This window comes from Lolium perenne, chromosome 4 (genome assembly GCF_019359855.2).
Source record: "Lolium perenne isolate Kyuss_39 chromosome 4, Kyuss_2.0, whole genome shotgun sequence".
NCBI classification, from domain to species: domain Eukaryota; kingdom Viridiplantae; phylum Streptophyta; class Magnoliopsida; order Poales; family Poaceae; genus Lolium; species Lolium perenne.
Genome location: NC_067247.2, coordinates 257,508,058 through 257,526,958, shown reverse-complemented (window position 1 = coordinate 257,526,958; position 18,901 = coordinate 257,508,058).

Sequence of the window (18,901 nt, the reverse complement as noted above, 5' to 3'; positions counted from 1 at the left end):
TTGTATTTACAAGCAAGGATGATAGGAAGGATGAGTACCACAACAACGGATATCGAAGCAGCAGTTGAGACGAACCTGGCCCCATCATGCAGATGTACATGCGTAGACCTTGGTTCCAACCGCAGCATGAGGTAACGGAGCAGCATATGCTTAATGCACCGTGTAGCATGCATGGTTACTTCGACTCTCAGGGACGTAGACAGTCGAACCATTTGCTGAAGGAGTGCAGAACTTTCCAGCGGATGCAGACAGTTTTTGGAAGAACGCAACACAGTGTACCGAGGCAAGGATTTGCTGGGGCGTCTGGGATTCACATTTTTGTGTAGCCTAAACTACTAAAAAAATCACATTGAGATTTTGAAAGAACATCTCTCATAATATGTTTTGTGTGTTTGATGTCAATGTATGTGATACACTAATGTTTGATTAAGTGGTACAGGGATTGTGTAGATACATGTATATGTGTGATGGATGTGGTAAGTCGTGTCAAAAAGAAGCTGTAACAGGATCACCAGGCCGGATAATCTGGGCCGGATATTTCCAGAATATACGGGCCCCATTTTTCGGCTAAGGACTTGAGGATTTGTGGCTCAGTACACCCTGGACATGGGCCGGATAATTGCCCGGATTTGCCCCAGGGCCGGATAATCCAGGCCGGATATTTCCAAAATATCCGGCCCCCTCAAAATCTACTAAGGACCTGAGGCAAAGTAGCTCTGGACATGGGCCGGATATTTGGCCGGATTTTCCCCGAGGCCGGATTTTTCGGGGGGGGGGGGGGGGGGATTATCCGGCCCTAACTTAGGCCGGATTATCCCCCCCGAAGCACCAACGGCTGGAAATTGGAAGGGGGTATTTATACCCCTTCTTCTACCTTGCTTCTTGCTCAATCATTGCACAAAAATCTGCCAAGCTTCACCACCATTAGAGCCACCTCAAAAACACAAGATTTGCAAGATCTCCTTCCTCCTCCAACCAAAGCTCTTGATCTTTGGAGATTCGAAGGAGAAGAGACCGATCTACATCCTCACCGAAGCGATTTACATTCCCCCCTCATTTGTTTGAGGGACCTCTTGCTAGTGTTCCTTTTTGGTTCCCTAGTTGATTGTTGTTGATGTGTTGTAGTTGATTATTGTATTGTTACCGATTTGGGAGCCTCCAATTCGGTTGTGGATGTGTGCCCCAAGAACCTTGTAAAGGCCCGGTTTCCACCTCGAGGAAATCCCTTAGTGGAAGTGGGTTAGGCCTTCGTGGCGTTGCCCATAGGAGATCTGAGTGAAGCCTTCGTGGCTGTTGGTTTGGCTTTCGTAGCAACCACACTCCTCCAAACGTAGACATACCTTTTTGCAAAGGAAGGGAACTACGGGAATCATCTCCGTGTCTCCGCGTGCTCCACTCTCGGTTACCTCTATCCTATTCTATCTCTTATATTGCGTAGCTATATCTTGCTTAGTTGATTACCTTATCATATAGGTAAATTCACTTAGTTGCATATCTAGAGAATTTACCTTTGTGTCAAGCCTAAATTGAAAAAGAACTAAAAATTGGTTAGCACCTATTCACCCCTCCTCTAGGTGCGGCATACGATCCTTTCAATTGGTATCAAAGCCTCGGCTCTTATTTCGGGCTTAACCGCCTAAGAGTATGCCGGACGAAGAACCTATGGAAGGGGACGCTAAGATGGTCTCCATGGATGATTTCAATTCGTTGAGGTCCTCCATGGAAGCTCAAATGGAAAGCATGAGAAAAATGATTTCCGAGCTTTTGACTCCGGCCCCTCCCATGGCTCCCACCAAAGAGGTAAATGTCACAGATGGGTTAGAAGAGGGAGATGCTTCGGTATTACCCTCCTCTACCAAACCCGTGGATGGTGATAACTTAAACACTATCAAATCTCCCATTGCATCTCCTAGGGGAACTAGTGGAGGTGAGAGCTACAATCGAGTGGCTCCACCTTTTCTATCTCCAGATATACCGGTTCCCCATCCTCATATAAACATTCGGGGCGACCCACCTAAGTTTTCCGTTAATGATTTCGATACTTGGCAATTTGAGTTTAGCTCTCATGTTCACAGTGCCTCCAATGAACTTTGGAGAATCATCGTGGAAGGCTTCAAGCCCTACAACCCCGGCAAGTTGACTAGAAGAGAAGCGGTTGATAGTCAACTCAACAACACCGCCTTGCACATGATTCAAACTAGTGTGGGGACAAAGGATTTGTCTCGTGTTCGGAACTTCACCACCGCCAAGGAAGCTTGGGATGGTTTGGCCGCTAGTTGCATTGGAAGTGAGAGCATGAGAAGGAACAAGTATAATGCTCTTCGGAATAAAGCCGAAGGATTCATGAGGCTACCAGATGAAGATCATGAAGTCATGTATGGAAGACTTCTCACCGTTGCCGATGCTTACCGGAATGTTGGTGCCACCCACATCAATGACTCTTGGATCAAGGATAAGTACAGAGATTGCATGATGCCGTTTGAACCCATTGGTGTCAAGACTCTTGTCGGTAGAGAATGCTATCCCTCTCTCACTTCTCAACAAGCCGTGAACGAGATGCAAGCTCTCAAGGTTCTTGAGCAAAACTCTCATGATTCTCGCAATCGTGCTCTTGGGATGTCAAAAGGGTCCAACCTTGCCTTGACGATCAACTCCGTGGAAGAAGTGATTCCTCAAGAATCTTATAGGGCATCTTGGAGTATGTCCTATCCGGAAGACTTGGAACACCACTACCATGACCACATGGCATTCCATGCAAACACCTTTTGGGTTGACCCATCCAAGGCCAAGGGAGAGAACATCAAGAGAAACGACTCAAGGGGTTTGATACGTCCAATTTGCATCACTATTTTATATCATAATTTGCTGTTATTCATTGATATATTTCATATTTGGAGATGATACTTATGTTATTTCATCTATTTTGCATGTTTCATGATTATTGGAGGATCGCGCACCGGAGTCAGGATTCTGCTGGAAAAAGCACCGTCTGACATGGGCATTACCCTTCGGGTAACCAGTATTGCCCTATTCGGTATTGACAAACTGGAGGCCCATGAAGACACCTGAAGGCTAGATGGGCCACTAGGTCGGTGCACCAGAAAATTCCTTGATGGGCAAGACAAGGAAGCAAACAAACAAGGAAAGATTGGATCTAAACTACTGTAAATCTAGTCGTATTCGGTTAGACCTCTTGAGACCTGGCCTCCTATATAAAGGCCAGGAGAGGGGCTGCCGAAGGGCACGAACAATCTTAGCGATCTTAGCCAGGAAAAGCTTAGAGCTAGGTAACCCTAGCAACAGCAATCTCGCCTAGATTACAGCCGAACTATTCGGCACCCCATTGTAACCCATTGTTTTCATAATCAAAGAACAGACAGGCAGGACGTAAGGGTTTTACCTCATCGAGGGCCCCGAACCTGGGTAAATCGCTCTCCCCGCTTGTCTGTGGACCGATGTCTCGTGTCAGCCTACAGGATTCCATCAACCCTAAGTCCCTATCGGAGGGCATTGGTGTAACATCCCAAAAATTCAAAACAAAACAAATGAATTTCCCTAGTTCCAAATTTTGGAACCAACAAAAACTTTTATCAAATTAAGTTTGATGCTTAGTGATCTTGCTTAATTATTGTGCTATTGCCATGATTGCTTGTTATTAGTATTTAAAGTGATCTTAAACCCTAAACCTCACCCCTCTTTTCACCATACTAGTTAAAATGAAATAAAAGGAAATTAAATAAGAAAAAGGTATATGTGCCTATGGCTATTTTTATAAATCTTTGAGCAAGACCATTTGAATTGGTTTCAATGGTTGGAAAATGTTTCTAAACTAATAAGAACCACATTAGAGTCAAGAAAAGTCAAATCAAATGGAGAGAAATCAAATGGTGAGATAATCCCAATTTCACTCACATACACATAAGGCCAATTTTGCAAATCTTCACCAAAGGCCACCATTGCTTGATCTCTTGCTTGTAGAATGTTTATATATGATAAACAAACACAATTGCATCAAAGAAACCCAAATCAAAGCAAAGAAGAATTCAAATGCAACTTATATATGATAATGGTCATATTGCCATTTTATAAAATGTTCACTACTTTACCCCCTGGTTTTGACTTTTCTTCAAACTAAACTTGGTCAACCAAAGCCATGTCATCCAAGACCAGGTCAAGGTGAGTAACTTCCATGTTGACCACTTTGACCAGAGAGTTGACCATTGCTCACATTAGTCAAGCCAAAATGCCACTTTGAAACAAATTCTAGATTCCCTCCACTTTTCGAAATTTCACAAATCTTGCCCAAAACCCAAACCAATGCCACCATTTGCTGCCATATATCATTTGTAGCTCATCCATGAAGAGACCTAGCAAAATTTACCCACACATGAAGTTTTTACATAAGGTTTCACTTTTTACATAAAGGTACACCCACTCTCACCAACTATGTACCAACACCTTTTTCAACCTTGAGCTCATCTATAGTGCCTAGTACCTCTACCCACTCACCATGCCATCACTTAGCTTTGACATCATCTAGTAGTACATGACCACTATGACACCAACCATGCCAAAGGACATGACTATGTCACATACACTTTTACCATAAATCAAATGAGCACCCTATACCCCTCTCCAACCATGCTCACCTTGCCAAACCTACTTGCCTCATCTCACTCTAGCAGGACAAATCATCAGAGACCAAGAATTTGGGCACCAAACACACCAATGCCACACCATGCCACCCCCATGATCACCACCATTTCATCACCTACCCCTGGCCTTTTTCCCTCTCTCTCACCTTGTCACACACCTCACCCTTGACCCTTTACCACTGCTAGACATCACCATGGGACAAGGAGAGCAAGTGGTGGATTAGATCATTCATGCCATGTACTTGATCACCCAACCCGTGGCCACCCCTCTCCCTCTGCATGCACACTGCAAACCACCACGTCCCACCGCGCCAATAGCCTCCTCTCTCTCACACACACATGCTAGACACTAGCTTTGCCCCTCTCACCTGCCCTGGCAACGCCACGACGCGACGCCCTTGAAGGACGCTGACGTCGGCATTGACCCCGTGCGCCCTGTACACGACGCCATCCAGCCGGCCACCGTGCACGCATCCTCCCCTACCCATGAGCTCACCTCCTGACGCAGCAGCAGTGCCGGAGACGCCCGTGCCCGCCGTACACCGTGACGTCGTGGCCATGCCGCGCTGATGGCGTGTAACTCACACGTTCGTTGGGAACCCCAAGAGGAAGGTATGATGCGCACAGCAGCAAGTTTTCCCTCAGAAAGAAACCAAGGTTTATCGAACCAGGAGGAGCCAAGAAGCACGTTGAAGGTTGATGGCGGCGGGATGTAGTGCGGCGCAACACCAGGGATTCCGGCGCCAACGTGGAACCTGCACAACACAACCAAAATACTTTGCCCCAACGAAACAGTGAGGTTGTCAATCTCACCGGCTTGCTGTAACAAAGGATTAACCGTATTGTGTGGAAGATGATTGTTTGCAGAAAACAGTAGAACAAGTATTGCAGTAGATTGTATTTCAGTAAAGAGAATTGGACCGGGGTCCACAGTTCACTAGAGGTATCTCTCCCATAAGACAAACAGCATGTTGGGTGAACAAATTACAGTTGGGCAATTGACAAATAAAGAGAGCATGACAATGCACATACATATCATGATGAGTATAGTGAGATTTAATTGGGCATTACGACAAAGTACATAGACCGCCATCCAACTGCATCTATGCCTAAAAAGTCCACCTTCGGGTTATCATCCGAACCCCCTCCAGTATTAAGTTGCAAAGCAACAGACAATTGCATTAAGTATGGTGCGTAATGTAATCAACAACTACATCCTTAGACATAGCATCAATGTTTTATCCCTAGTGGCAACAGCACAACACAACCTTAGAACTTTCTGTCACTGTCCCAGGTGTCAATGCAGGCATGAACCCACTATCGAGCATAAGTACTCCCTCTTGGAGTTACAAGCATCTACTTGGCCAGAGCATCTACTAGTAACGGAAAGCATGCAAGATCATAAACAACACGTAGATATAACTTTGATAATCAACATAACAAGTATTCTCTATTCATCGGATCCCAACAAACGCAACATATAGAATTACAGATAGATGATCTTGATCATGTTAGGCAGCTCACAAGATCCGACAATGATAGCACAATGGGGAGAAGACAACCATCTAGCTACTGCTATGGACCCATAGTCCAGGGGTAGACTACTCACACATCACACCGGAGGCGACCATGGCGGCGTAGATTCCTCAGGAGATGATTCCCCACTCCGGCAGGGTGCCGGTGGCGATCTCCTGGATCCCCCGAGATGGGATCGGCGTTGGCGGCGTCTCTGGAAGGTTTTCCGTATCGTGGCTCTCGGTACTGGGGGTTTCGTCACGGAGGCTTTAAGTAGGCGGAAGGGCAAGTCAAGAGGCGGCACGGGGGCCCCACACCACAGGCCGGCGTGGCCAAGGGGGGGCCGCGCCGCCCTAGGGTTTGGGCACCCTGTGGCCCCACTTCGTTTCGTCTTCGGACTTCTGGAAGCTTCGTGGAAAAATAGGCCCCTGGGCTTTGATTTCGTCCAATTCCGAGAATAATTCCTTACTAGGATTTCTGAAACCAAAAACAGCCGAAAACGACAGCGGCACTTCGGCATCTTGTTAATAGGTTAGTTCCAGAAAATGCACGAATATGACATAAAGTGTGCATAAAACATGTAGATAACATCAATCTTTGTGGCATGGAACATAAGAAATTATCGATACGTCGGAGACGTATCAGCATCCCCAAGCTTAGTTCTGCTCGTCCCGAGCAGGTAAAACGATAACACAGATAATTTCTGGAGTGACATGCCATCATAATCTTGATCATACTATTTGTAAAGCTATGTAGTGAATGCAGCGATCAAAACAATGTATATGACATGAGTAAACAAGTGAATCATAAAGCAAAGACTTTTCATGAATAGCACTTCAAGACAAGCATCTATTAAGTCTTGCATAAGAGTTAACTCATAAAGCAATAATTTAAAGTAAAGGTATTGAAGCAACACAAAAGAAGATTAAGTTTCAGTGGTTGCTTTCAACTTGTAACATGTATATCTCATGGATATTGTCAACATAGAGTAATATAATAAGTGCAATAAGCAAGTATGTAGGAATCAATGCACAGTTCACACAAGTGTTTGCTTCTTGAGGTGGAGAGAAATAGGTGAACTGACTCAACATTGAAAGTAAAAGAATGGTCCTCCATAGAGGAAAAGCATTGATTGCTATATTTGTGCTAGAGCTTTGATTTTGAAAACATGAAACAATTTTGTCAACGGTAGTAATAAAGCATATGCATCATGTAAATTATATCTTATAAGTTGCAAGCCTCATGCATAGTGTACTAATAGTGCCCGCACCTTGTCCTAATTAGCTTGGACTACCGGATCATCACAATGCACATGTTTTTACCAAGTGTCACAAAGGGGTACCTCTATGCCGCCTGTACAAAGGTCTAAGGAGAAAGCTCGCATTGGATTTCTCGCTATTGATTATTCTTCAACTTAGACATCCATACCGGGACAACATAGACAACAGATAATGGACTCCTCTTTTATGCATAAGCATGTAACAACAATTAATAATTTTCTCATTTGAGATTGAGGATATATGTCCAAAACTGAAACTTCCACCATGGATCATGGCTTTAGTTAGCGGCCCAATGTTCTTCTCTAACATTATGCATGCTTAACCATAAGGTGGTAGATCTCTCTTACTTCAGACAAGACGGACATGCATAGCAACTCACATGAAATTCAACAATGAATAGTTGATGGCGTCCCCAGTGAACATGGTTATCGCACAACAAGCAACTTAATAAGAGATAAAGTGCATAATTACATATTCAATACCACAATAGTTTTTAAGCTATTTGTCCCATGAGCTATATATTGCAAAGGTGAATGATGGAATTTTAAAGGTAGCACTCAAGCAATTTACTTTGGAATGGCGGAAAATACCATGTAGTAGGTAGGTATGGTGGACACAAATGGCATAATGGTTGGCTCAAGTATTTTGGATGCATGAGAAGTATTCCCTCTCGATACAAGGTTTAGGCTAGCAAGGCTTATTTGAAACAAACACAAGGATGAACCGGTGCAGCAAAACTCACATAAAAGACATATTGAAAACATTATAAGACTCTACACCGTCTTCCTTGTTGTTCAAACTCAATACTAGAAATTATCTAGACCTTAGAGAAACGAAATATGCAAACCAAATTTTAGCATGCTCTATGTATTTCTTCATTAATGGGTGCAAAGCATATGATGCAAGAGCTTAAACATGAGCACAACAATTGCCAAGTATCACATTACCCAAGACATTTATAGCAATTACTACATGTATCATTTTCCAATTCCAACCATATAACAATTTAACGAAGAAGAAACTTCGCCATGAATACTATGAGTAGAAACCAAGGACATACTTGTCCATATGCTACAGCGGAGCGTGTCTCTCTCCCATAAAGTGAATGCTAGGATCCATTTTATTCAAACAAAACAAAAACAAAAACAAACCGACGCTCCAAGAAAAAGCACATAAGATGTGATGGAATAAAAATATAGTTTCAGGGGAGGAACCTGATAATGTTGTCGATGAAGAAGGGGATGCCTTGGGCATCCCCAAGCTTAGACGCTTGAGTCTTCTTGATATATGCAGGGGTGAACCACCGGGGCATCCCCAAGCTTAGAGCTTTCACTCTCCTTGATCATGTTGCATCATACTCCTCTCTTGATCCTTGAAAACTTCCTCCACACCAAACTCGAAACAACTCATTAGAGGGTTAGTGCACAATATAAATTGACATATTCAGAGGTGACACAATCATTCTTAACACTTCTGGACATTGCATAATGCTACTGGACATTAGTGGATCAAAGAAATTCATCCAACATAGCAAAAGAGGCAATGCGAAATAAAAGGCAGAATCTGTCAAAACAGAACAGTTCGTATTGACGAATTTTAAAATGGCACCAGAATTGCTCAGATGAAAATGCTCAAATTGAATGAAAGTTGCGTACATATCTGAGGATCATGCACGTAAATTGGCTTAATTTTCTGAGCTATCTACAGGGAGGTGGACCCAGATTCGTGACAGCAAAGAAATCTGGAACTGCACAATAATCCAAATCTATTACTTACTTTTCTATCAACGGCTTAACTTGGCACAACAAAACTCAAAAATAAGATAAGGAGAGGTTGCTACAGTAGTAAACAACTTCCAAGACACAAAATAAAAACAAAGTACTGTAGGTAAAAACATGGGTTGTCTCCCATAAGCGCTTTTCTTTAACGCCTTTCAGCTAGGCGCAGAAAGTGTGTATCAAGTATTATCGAGAGATGGTGTAACGTTATCACAAGCTCCCCCATCCGTGGTGGTACTAAGGGCTTTATCAATTTTAGGCCTATAGTAATATTTCTTTGGTTTAGGCACTTTAGAGACATACATAAACTTTTGCTCCTTACCCACATAAGCTTTCTCCTTATATTTAAGAGAAGAAAATGTTGAACCCAAGGTTCCCATAGCTTTTTCAAGTTCGTTAATCCTATTAATTTGATCATCATGGACAACACAAGTTCCTAGGACACTAATTCTTTCATCAATTCCTCCTAAGGATTTATCAAGTTCATCAGTTTTATCAAGTAACATTTCCAATTTAGTTTCAACACTTGAAATTTTTTTCTCTATGGTTTCCAATTTTTTCATAACATCTTCAAGAGAGGTTTCAGTTTTAACTTCATCAACAGGGGGTATTCCAAATAAACTCTCAATAATGCAACTAGCTTCTAATGCAGGAGTACTTAAGAAGTCACCTTTTGCGAGACTATCAAGAACATATCTATTCCAGCTAGAGATACCAACATAAAAGTTCCTGAGTAAAATAATGGTGGAGTGTTTCTTAGTGCATCTATTATGGGCATCACTAATTCTATACCAAGCATCTCTCAAACATTCTCCCCCTCGTTGCTTAAACGTACGAACTTCAACTTCAGGATTACTCATTTTAGTAGTAGTAAATAAAGCAAACTAGATAAAGTAAATGCAAGTAACTAATTTTTTTGTGTTTTTGATATAGCAAACAAGATAGCAAATAAAGTAAAACTAGCAACTAATTTTTTTTTGTATTTTGATTTAGTGCAGCAAACAAAGTAGTAAATAAAACTAAGCAAGACAAAAACAAAGTAAAGAGATTGAGAAGTGGAGACTCCCCTTGCAGCGTGTCTTGATCTCCCCGGCAACGGCGCCAGAAAAAGAGCTTGATGGCGTGTAACTCACACGTTCGTTGGGAACCCCAAGAGGAAGGTATGATGCGCACAACAGCAAGTTTTCCCTCAGAAAGAAACCAAGGTTTATCGAACCAGGAGGAGCCAAGAAGCACGTTGAAGGTTGATGGCGGCGGGATGTAGTGCGGCGCAACACCAGGGATTCCGGCGCCAACGTGGAACCTGCACAACACAACCAAAGTACTTTGCCCCAACGAAACAGTGAGGTTGTCAATCTCACCGGCTTGCTGTAACAAAGGATTAACCGTATTGTGTGGAAGATGATTGTTTACGAGAAAACGGTAGAACAAGTATTGCGATGGGTGTATTTCAGTAAAGAGAATTGGACCGGGGTCCACAGTTCACTAGAGGTATCTCTCCCATAAGACAAACAGCATGTTGGGTGAACAAATTACCGTTGGGCAATTGACAAATAAAGAGAGCATGACAATGCACATACATATCATGATGAGTATAGTGAGATTTAATTGGGCATTACGACAAAGTACATAGACCGCCATCCAACTGCATCTATGCCTAAAAAGTCCACCTTCAGGTTATCATCCGAACCCCCTCCAGTATTAAGTTGCAAAGCAACAGACAATTGCATTAAGTATGGTGCGTAATGTAATCAACAACTACATCCTTAGACATAGCATCAATGTTTTATCCCTAGTGGCAACAGCACAACACAACCTTAGAACTTTCATCCTTTGTCCCGGTGTCAATGCAGGCATGAACCCACTATCGAGCATAAGTACTCCCTCTTGGAGTTACAAGCATCTACTTAGCCAGAGCATCTACTAGTAACGGAAAGCATGCAAGATCATAAACAACACGTAGATATAACTTTGATAATCAACATAACAAGTATTCTCTATTCATCGGATCCCAACAAACGCAACATATAGAATTACAGATAGATGATCTTGATCATGTTAGGCAGCTCACAAGATCCGACAATGATAGCACAATGGGGAGAAGACAACCATCTAGCTACTGCTATGGACCCATAGTCCAGGGGTAGACTACTCACACATCACACCGGAGGCGACCATGGCGGCGTAGAGTCCTCCGGGAGATGATTCCCCTCTCCGGCAGGGTGCCGGAGGCGATCTCCTGGATCCCCCGAGATGGGATCGGCGTTGGCGGCGTCTCTGGAAGGTTTTCCGTATCGTGGCTCTCGGTACTGGGGGTTTCGTCACGGAGGCTTTAAGTAGGCGGAAGGGCAAGTCAAGAGGCGGCACGGGGGCCCCACACCACAGGCCGGCGCGGCCAAGGGGGGGGCTGCGCCGCCCTAGGGTTTGGGCACCCTGTGGCCCCACTTCATTTCGTCTTCGGACTTCTGGAAGCTTCGTGGAAAAATAGGCCCCTGGGCTTTGATTTCGTCCAATTCCGAGAATAATTCCTTACTAGGATTTCTGAAACCAAAAACAGCAGAAAACAGCAACTGGCACTTCGGCATCTTGTTAATAGGTTAGTTCCAGAAAATGCACGAATATGACATAAAGTGTGCATAAAACATGTAGATAACATCAATAATGTGGCATGGAACATAAGAAATTATCGATACGTCGGAGACGTATCACGCGCCTCCCTCGCCTGGACCCTATATAAACCCCCCCTCTCGCTTGGCACAGCACCACACAACTCCACAACGTCCTCCTCTCCCTCCTAGCGCAGCTCCTCTCCTCTTCTCGCCGCTCACCGACGCCCGAAGCTCGCCGGCGGCCACCCTCAAAACCGCCCAAAATCTTGTCGCCATAGCCTCCAACCCCTATACCATTTTGAAGCCCTGAGAAAGCCCTGTCCAACGCACTCAACGCCGCCGTGATTCGTGCCCGGAGGTGAGCGCTAGCGCCGCCGCAAGCCGGCGGTGTCGGGAGGAACACGACGGCCCAGCGCCGTCGGATCTCGATCCGACGCGCCGCGTGCTCCGCCCGCGCGTGACGTGCATGCGCCATGCAGCGCGGACCAGGCCGCATGCTGGGCCGGCCCAATTCTTTCCCGCGCGCCCGTTTAAATTCAAATTCGGTCTATTTTATTTCCATTAAATTGCTTTCTGATACTTTGCTAGATTTTGAATATCTTCAATTGTACAAATCCAAAATTAGTGATTTAAAATATTTTAGAAAGCTTATGAAATTCTCTAACAAACCTCACTGGTTTCAACCTCATAGCTTGTGTAGTTTTTGAATAGTAAAAATAACAAATCAGTAACTTTTCAAACTTCAAATAAATATTAAAAATCAACCCTTTTGAATTTTGAGGTGCCTCCACCTCTCATAAATCACATTTGATGTTGTCTAATTTATTATGTAATAAAATACTATAGTTGTTTCATATGATCATGGGCTAGAGCAAAGTATTGGCTATGTAGTCAAAATCTAGCCCATTTAAACTATTTCAAAATTAGGGTTTCAAATCTATGAGGTGTAGCACCTCATTTAAATCATTTTCCCAAGTAGTATAAAGTAATGTGATGACCTCTATTGCTTGGTCTCATATATGCTCACTTGTGGATATTAAATCAAATAGGATTTAAATTGCATAAGGTATGGAACCTCATTTAAATCATGTTTCTCAAATGGTAAATGTGAAGTATTGACCTTGCTCAACATGATCTCACCTTTATGAATTGAGGAAATTAAATCTTAACAATGTTCAATGAGAGGAAATTATTTCTCCCAAACTAAAGAGAAACCCTAATCCACATTTCAATAAGGGGAGTTGTTTTCCAAAAACTAAGAAGAAACCTTAGTCTAAGTTTGAATAATGTTTGTGATGATAATAGATCATCTTGAGTGAGCCAATAAGGCTAAGTAGCCATTTAATATTTGTTTGGTGATTGTTACCCTCGTATTCGTTTATAGACGCTAGCACCGGAGACTATCAGGAGGAGGAGGTTTTCTACCAAGAGGAAGGAGAAGAGAACTTTGACCACGACCTCAACCAAGGCAAGCTATTACCAATGCAAGCTAGACTAATGCAAACCATTTTGGTTGCAAGTTTATATTCTTGCAAAGTGCAAAGCTCTACAAGAGCAAGGCACCATTACATTTTTACCTTATGAACCTATCCCAAGTTTTTACCTTACAAGCTTTATTTGATTTTATTTATCAAAGTTACTTTTTGATTTATGATTCACTTAGTTGAATTATAGAGTAGTACAAGAGAATCACACTTAGCCTAGCAAGCTCCAAGATACTTAGCACCCCTCATAACTAGTGGCTAGTGCTCAATATTAATAGTGACTACTCTAATTGGGAACTTGTGAATTGAAACGACTTTGAAAACCTTGGAATGATGAGTCATTCTATTGAAAGATTTTGAAGGTGAATATGACTGGTGAATGACTTGGTGAAATTTTACAAAAACACTGATGGTTGGGTTCGGATGCGATACCGTTCCAATTTTACAAGTACCCCCACAATACCTGAATCTGGGTAAGGCTTAGCTGGAAACTTATGTATTTTAGTATGGGTTCCCTCTGAACAAGCGTCATAGGGGTTATGCCGAGGCTGCCTCCGTACTGGAGAAGTGATGTGAAATGACGTGAATGAGGTGAATGTCCGGCCCAAGCCCTGTGCAGTTCCCAGGCTGACCGCGTGTCTTCACTGGGAGGCCAAGCTCATGGGGAGAGGTGCCTATACTAGAGTATGTAAATGAAAGGTTAGGATTGGTAGTTCGCGTACTGCGTACGATAAATCAGGGCCAGTTACCCCTGACGAACTATTGCAATTGTTGTGACACAAGTTTACAACCTCTGCAGAGTTAAACCTATTCGAATAGCCGCGTCCGCGGTTATGGACAGTTGGAAAGGCCATACTGTTCCGTCATCAGAACTTTTCTAAAAATATGAATGGTGACTTGTGATTTGAATTGAAAGGTGACTTTGGCTTTGAATCACAACTGAGTTGTGGGAATGACACTAATGTTCCCACTTGAGTAGTTGAGCAAATGAAGGTTTTTGATTATTAAAGTGTTTAAGAAATAAAACTGGCTTTATGCAAATGAAACTAGAGCTTAGAACCCCCATACTATAGTTGATAGTATTTACCTTAGTATTAGTTTGCGAGTACTTTAAAGTACTCATGGCTGTGTCCCTGGCTATTCAAATGGCCAGACTATGAAGATGAGTACCAGAACCCGGAAGAAGGACAACAGGACGTCTACGACAACTAGGATCACTCCTGACGTCAACAGTTGCCTGTGGAATAGATGGACTACTACTACGCTACTTTCGCTTCCGCTATGTGTTATGTAATGAATAAATAGAACTTCTATTGTTGTAATGAGATTGGATCATGTGATCCTTTATTTGTAAGACGATTATGGTATGTAATGAATGATGTGTTGTGACATCAATCTATTATGTCTCGCAAAAACAATATTCCTGGGATTGCGAGGAATGGCATAATAGGCATCTGGACTTAAAAATCCGGGTGTTGACAATTGGCGAGGAGTACCCTCGACAATTGGCGCCGTCTGTGGGAACCCTGTCGGCACAAGATCGGACATCGGCTGAACCCGTCATGTCATCAGCAGCTTCATCAGCACCATCATCGTCTCATCTGGGAAGCCCGATCCGTTTCGGCTCCTACGAATTCACCCCGCACAGTGAATCGTCTCGCTCCACCTTCTCTGGTCTGCAAGGCAACATGGACATGGCGTTCGGGAGCGTCCACTACAACGTCAACTCAGAGGGAATCCTCCGGCTACTGGAATCTCCTATCTCCAGATCGACAAGCCCAAGTGCGTCATCGACACCCGACCTTTCGGCTGGCCAGGAAAACTCGTCGAGTCCGTCCGCGCCATCGACTCCTCGCTCGGCATCCTCCATGTCGGTTGGATCTGATGACCCCGTGCCCTCGGAGATGACCTCGTACTACTGCGTAAACTGCGACACCAGGCATGGACTAGGGTCAAGCGACGCGCCATTCATCTGCAACGCCTACTATTCGTCGGGAGAGGACAGCATCGGTAGCGTCGCCCGAGGAGACACCCGAAGAGTGGCGCCCCTCCAAGTCTACGTCGCTAATAGGGGAGATGGCGAACGCACCCCTCGTTCCAGCAGGCGGGCTAGTTTCGGAGATAGCGCCAGCAATGACAATAGCGACCACACCATTACAGAAGAAGAGTGGGCAGCAGCCAAGGCAGCCGTGCTCAACAACACACCGCTTTCGGCGGGAACCACGGTTGGTACGCTCAACGCTTACCGCTCCATATTAGAGAAAAATCGGGAGCGCCTGTCTAAGGAGCAAGCCACCCTTGAGAAACGACTATCTGCGGCAGACCGGTCCAGCGAGCGACGAAGGGCCTCGCAGGGGAGTGCCTCCCGAAGTACCCACGGAGGGGGCAAACATCGATCGAGGATGTCCAGGCTTTCGGAAGATGATGCAAGGGAGATAACGTCAAACCTGACCAAATCCTTTATGACTACGGACACCGCGGGCATGCCACGGCCAAAAACCGTCGCAGGAGCAACAGCCAATCTTGCAGCATACCTCATTAATCAGCGTCCCGAAGGATCCATGGCTCAGGCCCACCGTGGTGCTTTGGAGAGTCTTGCGATACTAGGACATAATCTAGTTCCACCGAAAGAGAAGACCCTGCAGGCCAGCGGGTCAAAACATCGCGCAAAAGACGCTCGGGACGAAATCACACAGAGCAGGATCGACCAAGCAAGGCGACGACGCGCAATGAGAGAAGAACTTGACAGTGATTCTTCGGACGAGACCCAAGAGAACAACGGCGAGCTTAGAGGAGCCGATTGTTTGAGCTACAAAATTCGGGAGGCGATGCCACCCAAGAAGTTCAAACCTACGCCTACCGACGCTGCCAAATACGATGGGCAGCAGGAGCCAAGATCCTGGATAGAGGACTATCTGCAGACAGTAATTTTGCAAAAAGGAAATCAGATAGCAGCAATGCAATGTCTACAGCTTTACCTAAAGGACTCAGCACGAGCCTGGCTCAGAGGGCTGCCGAAGGGTTCCATCAAGTCATGGGATGACTTAGTAGAAGCTTTTGTCGCTAACTTTCAAGCAACCTACAAAAGGCCCGTCGGGATCGAGGAGTTGCGGCACTGCCAACAGAAGTAGAAGGAGTCGATGCGCGCGTACATCGGGAGGTTCACAAACTCCTAAATGCTGCGGAAGACGTATCTGTCGACATGGCAATTGACGCTTTCAGCGATGGCATCCGACGTGAAAGCTATATAGAAGAGCTTGGGCGCAAGAAGCCGAAGACCATAACCAAGCTAATGGAAATCGCCAACAGCTGGGCCGATGGTGAAGACAACGTACGGAAACCACGGCAGCGCAACGACGACGAAGAGGATGACCAGCCGAAGAATGATTCGGGTGGTCGAAGGGATCGGAATAAGAGAAGGAAGAACTGCAGTTACGATGACAACAACTTGGTGGCCGCAGGTTACTCTGATCGACAGGATGATCGGTACGACAACAGGCGAGATGATCGACAGGACGGTAATCGGAACGACTCTGGGAACCGTGGCAACTATAAACCACGACCTCAGAGAACTCCCAAATTGCCTTACACTGAACAGATCAACGCCCCTTGCTACTGATGTCTACGTTCCCCCTCCTTTCCTGTAGACAGTGTTGGGCCTCCAAGAGCAGAGGTTTGTAGAACAGCAGCAAGTTTTCCCTTAAGTGGATCACCCAAGGTTTATCGAACTCAGGGAGGAAGAGGTCAAAGATATCCCTCTCATGCAACCCTGCAACCACAAAGCAAGAAGTCTCTTGTGTCCCCAACACACCTAATAGGTGCACTAGTTCGGCGAAGAGATAGTGAAATACAGGTGGTATGAATAAGTATGAGCAGTAGCAACGGTGCCAGAAAATAGCTTGCTGGCGTGTAGTTGATGGTGGTAGTATTGCAGCAGTAGTAACGCAATAAAACAGTAAACAAGCAGCGATAGCAGTATTTAGGAACAAGACCTAGGGATTAGACTTTCACTAGTGGACACTCTCAACATTGATCACATAACAGAATAGATAAATGCATACTCTACACTTTTGTTGGATGATGAACACATTGCGTAGGATTACACGAACCCTCAATGCCGGAGTTAACAAGCTCCACAATACTGTTCATGTTTTAGTAACCTTGTAGTGTAAGATAGATCACAAGACTAAACCAAGTACTAACATAGCATGCACACTGTCACCTTCATGCATATGTAGGAGGAATAGATCACATCAATATTATCATAGCAATAATTAACTTCGCAATCTACAAGAGATCATGATCATAGCATAAACCAAGTACTAACACGGTGCACACACTGTCACCTTTACACACGTGCAGGAGGAATAAAACTACTTTAATAACATTGCTAGAGTAGCACATAGATAGTAGTGATACAAAACTCATATGAATCTCAATCATGTAAAGCAGCTCATGAGATTATTGTATTGAGGTACATGGGAGAGAGATGAACCACATAGCTACAGCGGAGCCCTCAGCCTCGGGGGTGGATTACTCCCTCCTCATCATGGAGGCAGCGATGGCGGTGAAGATGGCGGTGAAGACGGCGGTGGAGATGGCTCCGGGGGCAATTCCCCGTCCCGGTAGGGTGCCGAAACAGAGTTCTGTCCCCCGAATTGGAGTTTCGCGATGGTGGCGGCGCCCCTGGAGTCTTTCTGGAGTTTCGTCGAACTTATCAGGGTTTTCGATCCAGGGGCTTTATATAGGCGAAGAGGCGGCGCAGGAGGGTCGAAGGGGCGACGACACCATAGGGCGGCGCGGCCAGGGCCTGGGCCGCGCCGGCCTATGGTCTGGGGGCCCAGTGCCCCCCCTCTGGTCCTTCCCGGGTGTTCTGGATGCTTCCAGTGAAAATAGGAACTTGGGCGTTGATTTCGTCCGATTCCGAGAGTATTTCGTTACTAGGATTTCTGAAACCAAAAACAGCAGAAAACAGGAACTGGCACTTCGGCATCTTGTTAATAGGTTAGTTCCAGAAAATGCACGAATATGACATAAAGTGTGCATAAAACATGTAGATAACATCAATAATGTGGCATGGAACATAAGAAATTATCGATACGTCGGAGACGTATCAGCATCCCCAAGCTTAGTTCTGCTCGTCCCGAGCAGGTAAAACGATAACAAAGATAATTTCTGGAGTGACATGCCATCATAACCTTGATCATACTATTTGTAAAGCATATGTAGTGAATGCAGCAATCCAAGACAATGGTAATGATATGAGTAAACAACTGAATCATAAAGCAAAGACTTTTCATGAATAGTACTTCGAGATAAGCATCAATAAGTCTTGCATAAAAGTTAACTCATAAAGCAATAATTCAAAGTAAAGGCATTGAAGCAACACAATGGAAGATTAAGTTTCAGCGGTTGCTTTCAACTTGTAACATGTATATCTCATGGATAGTTGTCAATGCAAAGCAATATAACAAATGCAATAAGCAAGTATGTAAGAATCAATGCACAGTTCACACAAATGTTTGCTTCTTGGGGTAGAGAGAGATAGGTGAACTGACTCAACAATGAAAGTAAAAGAAT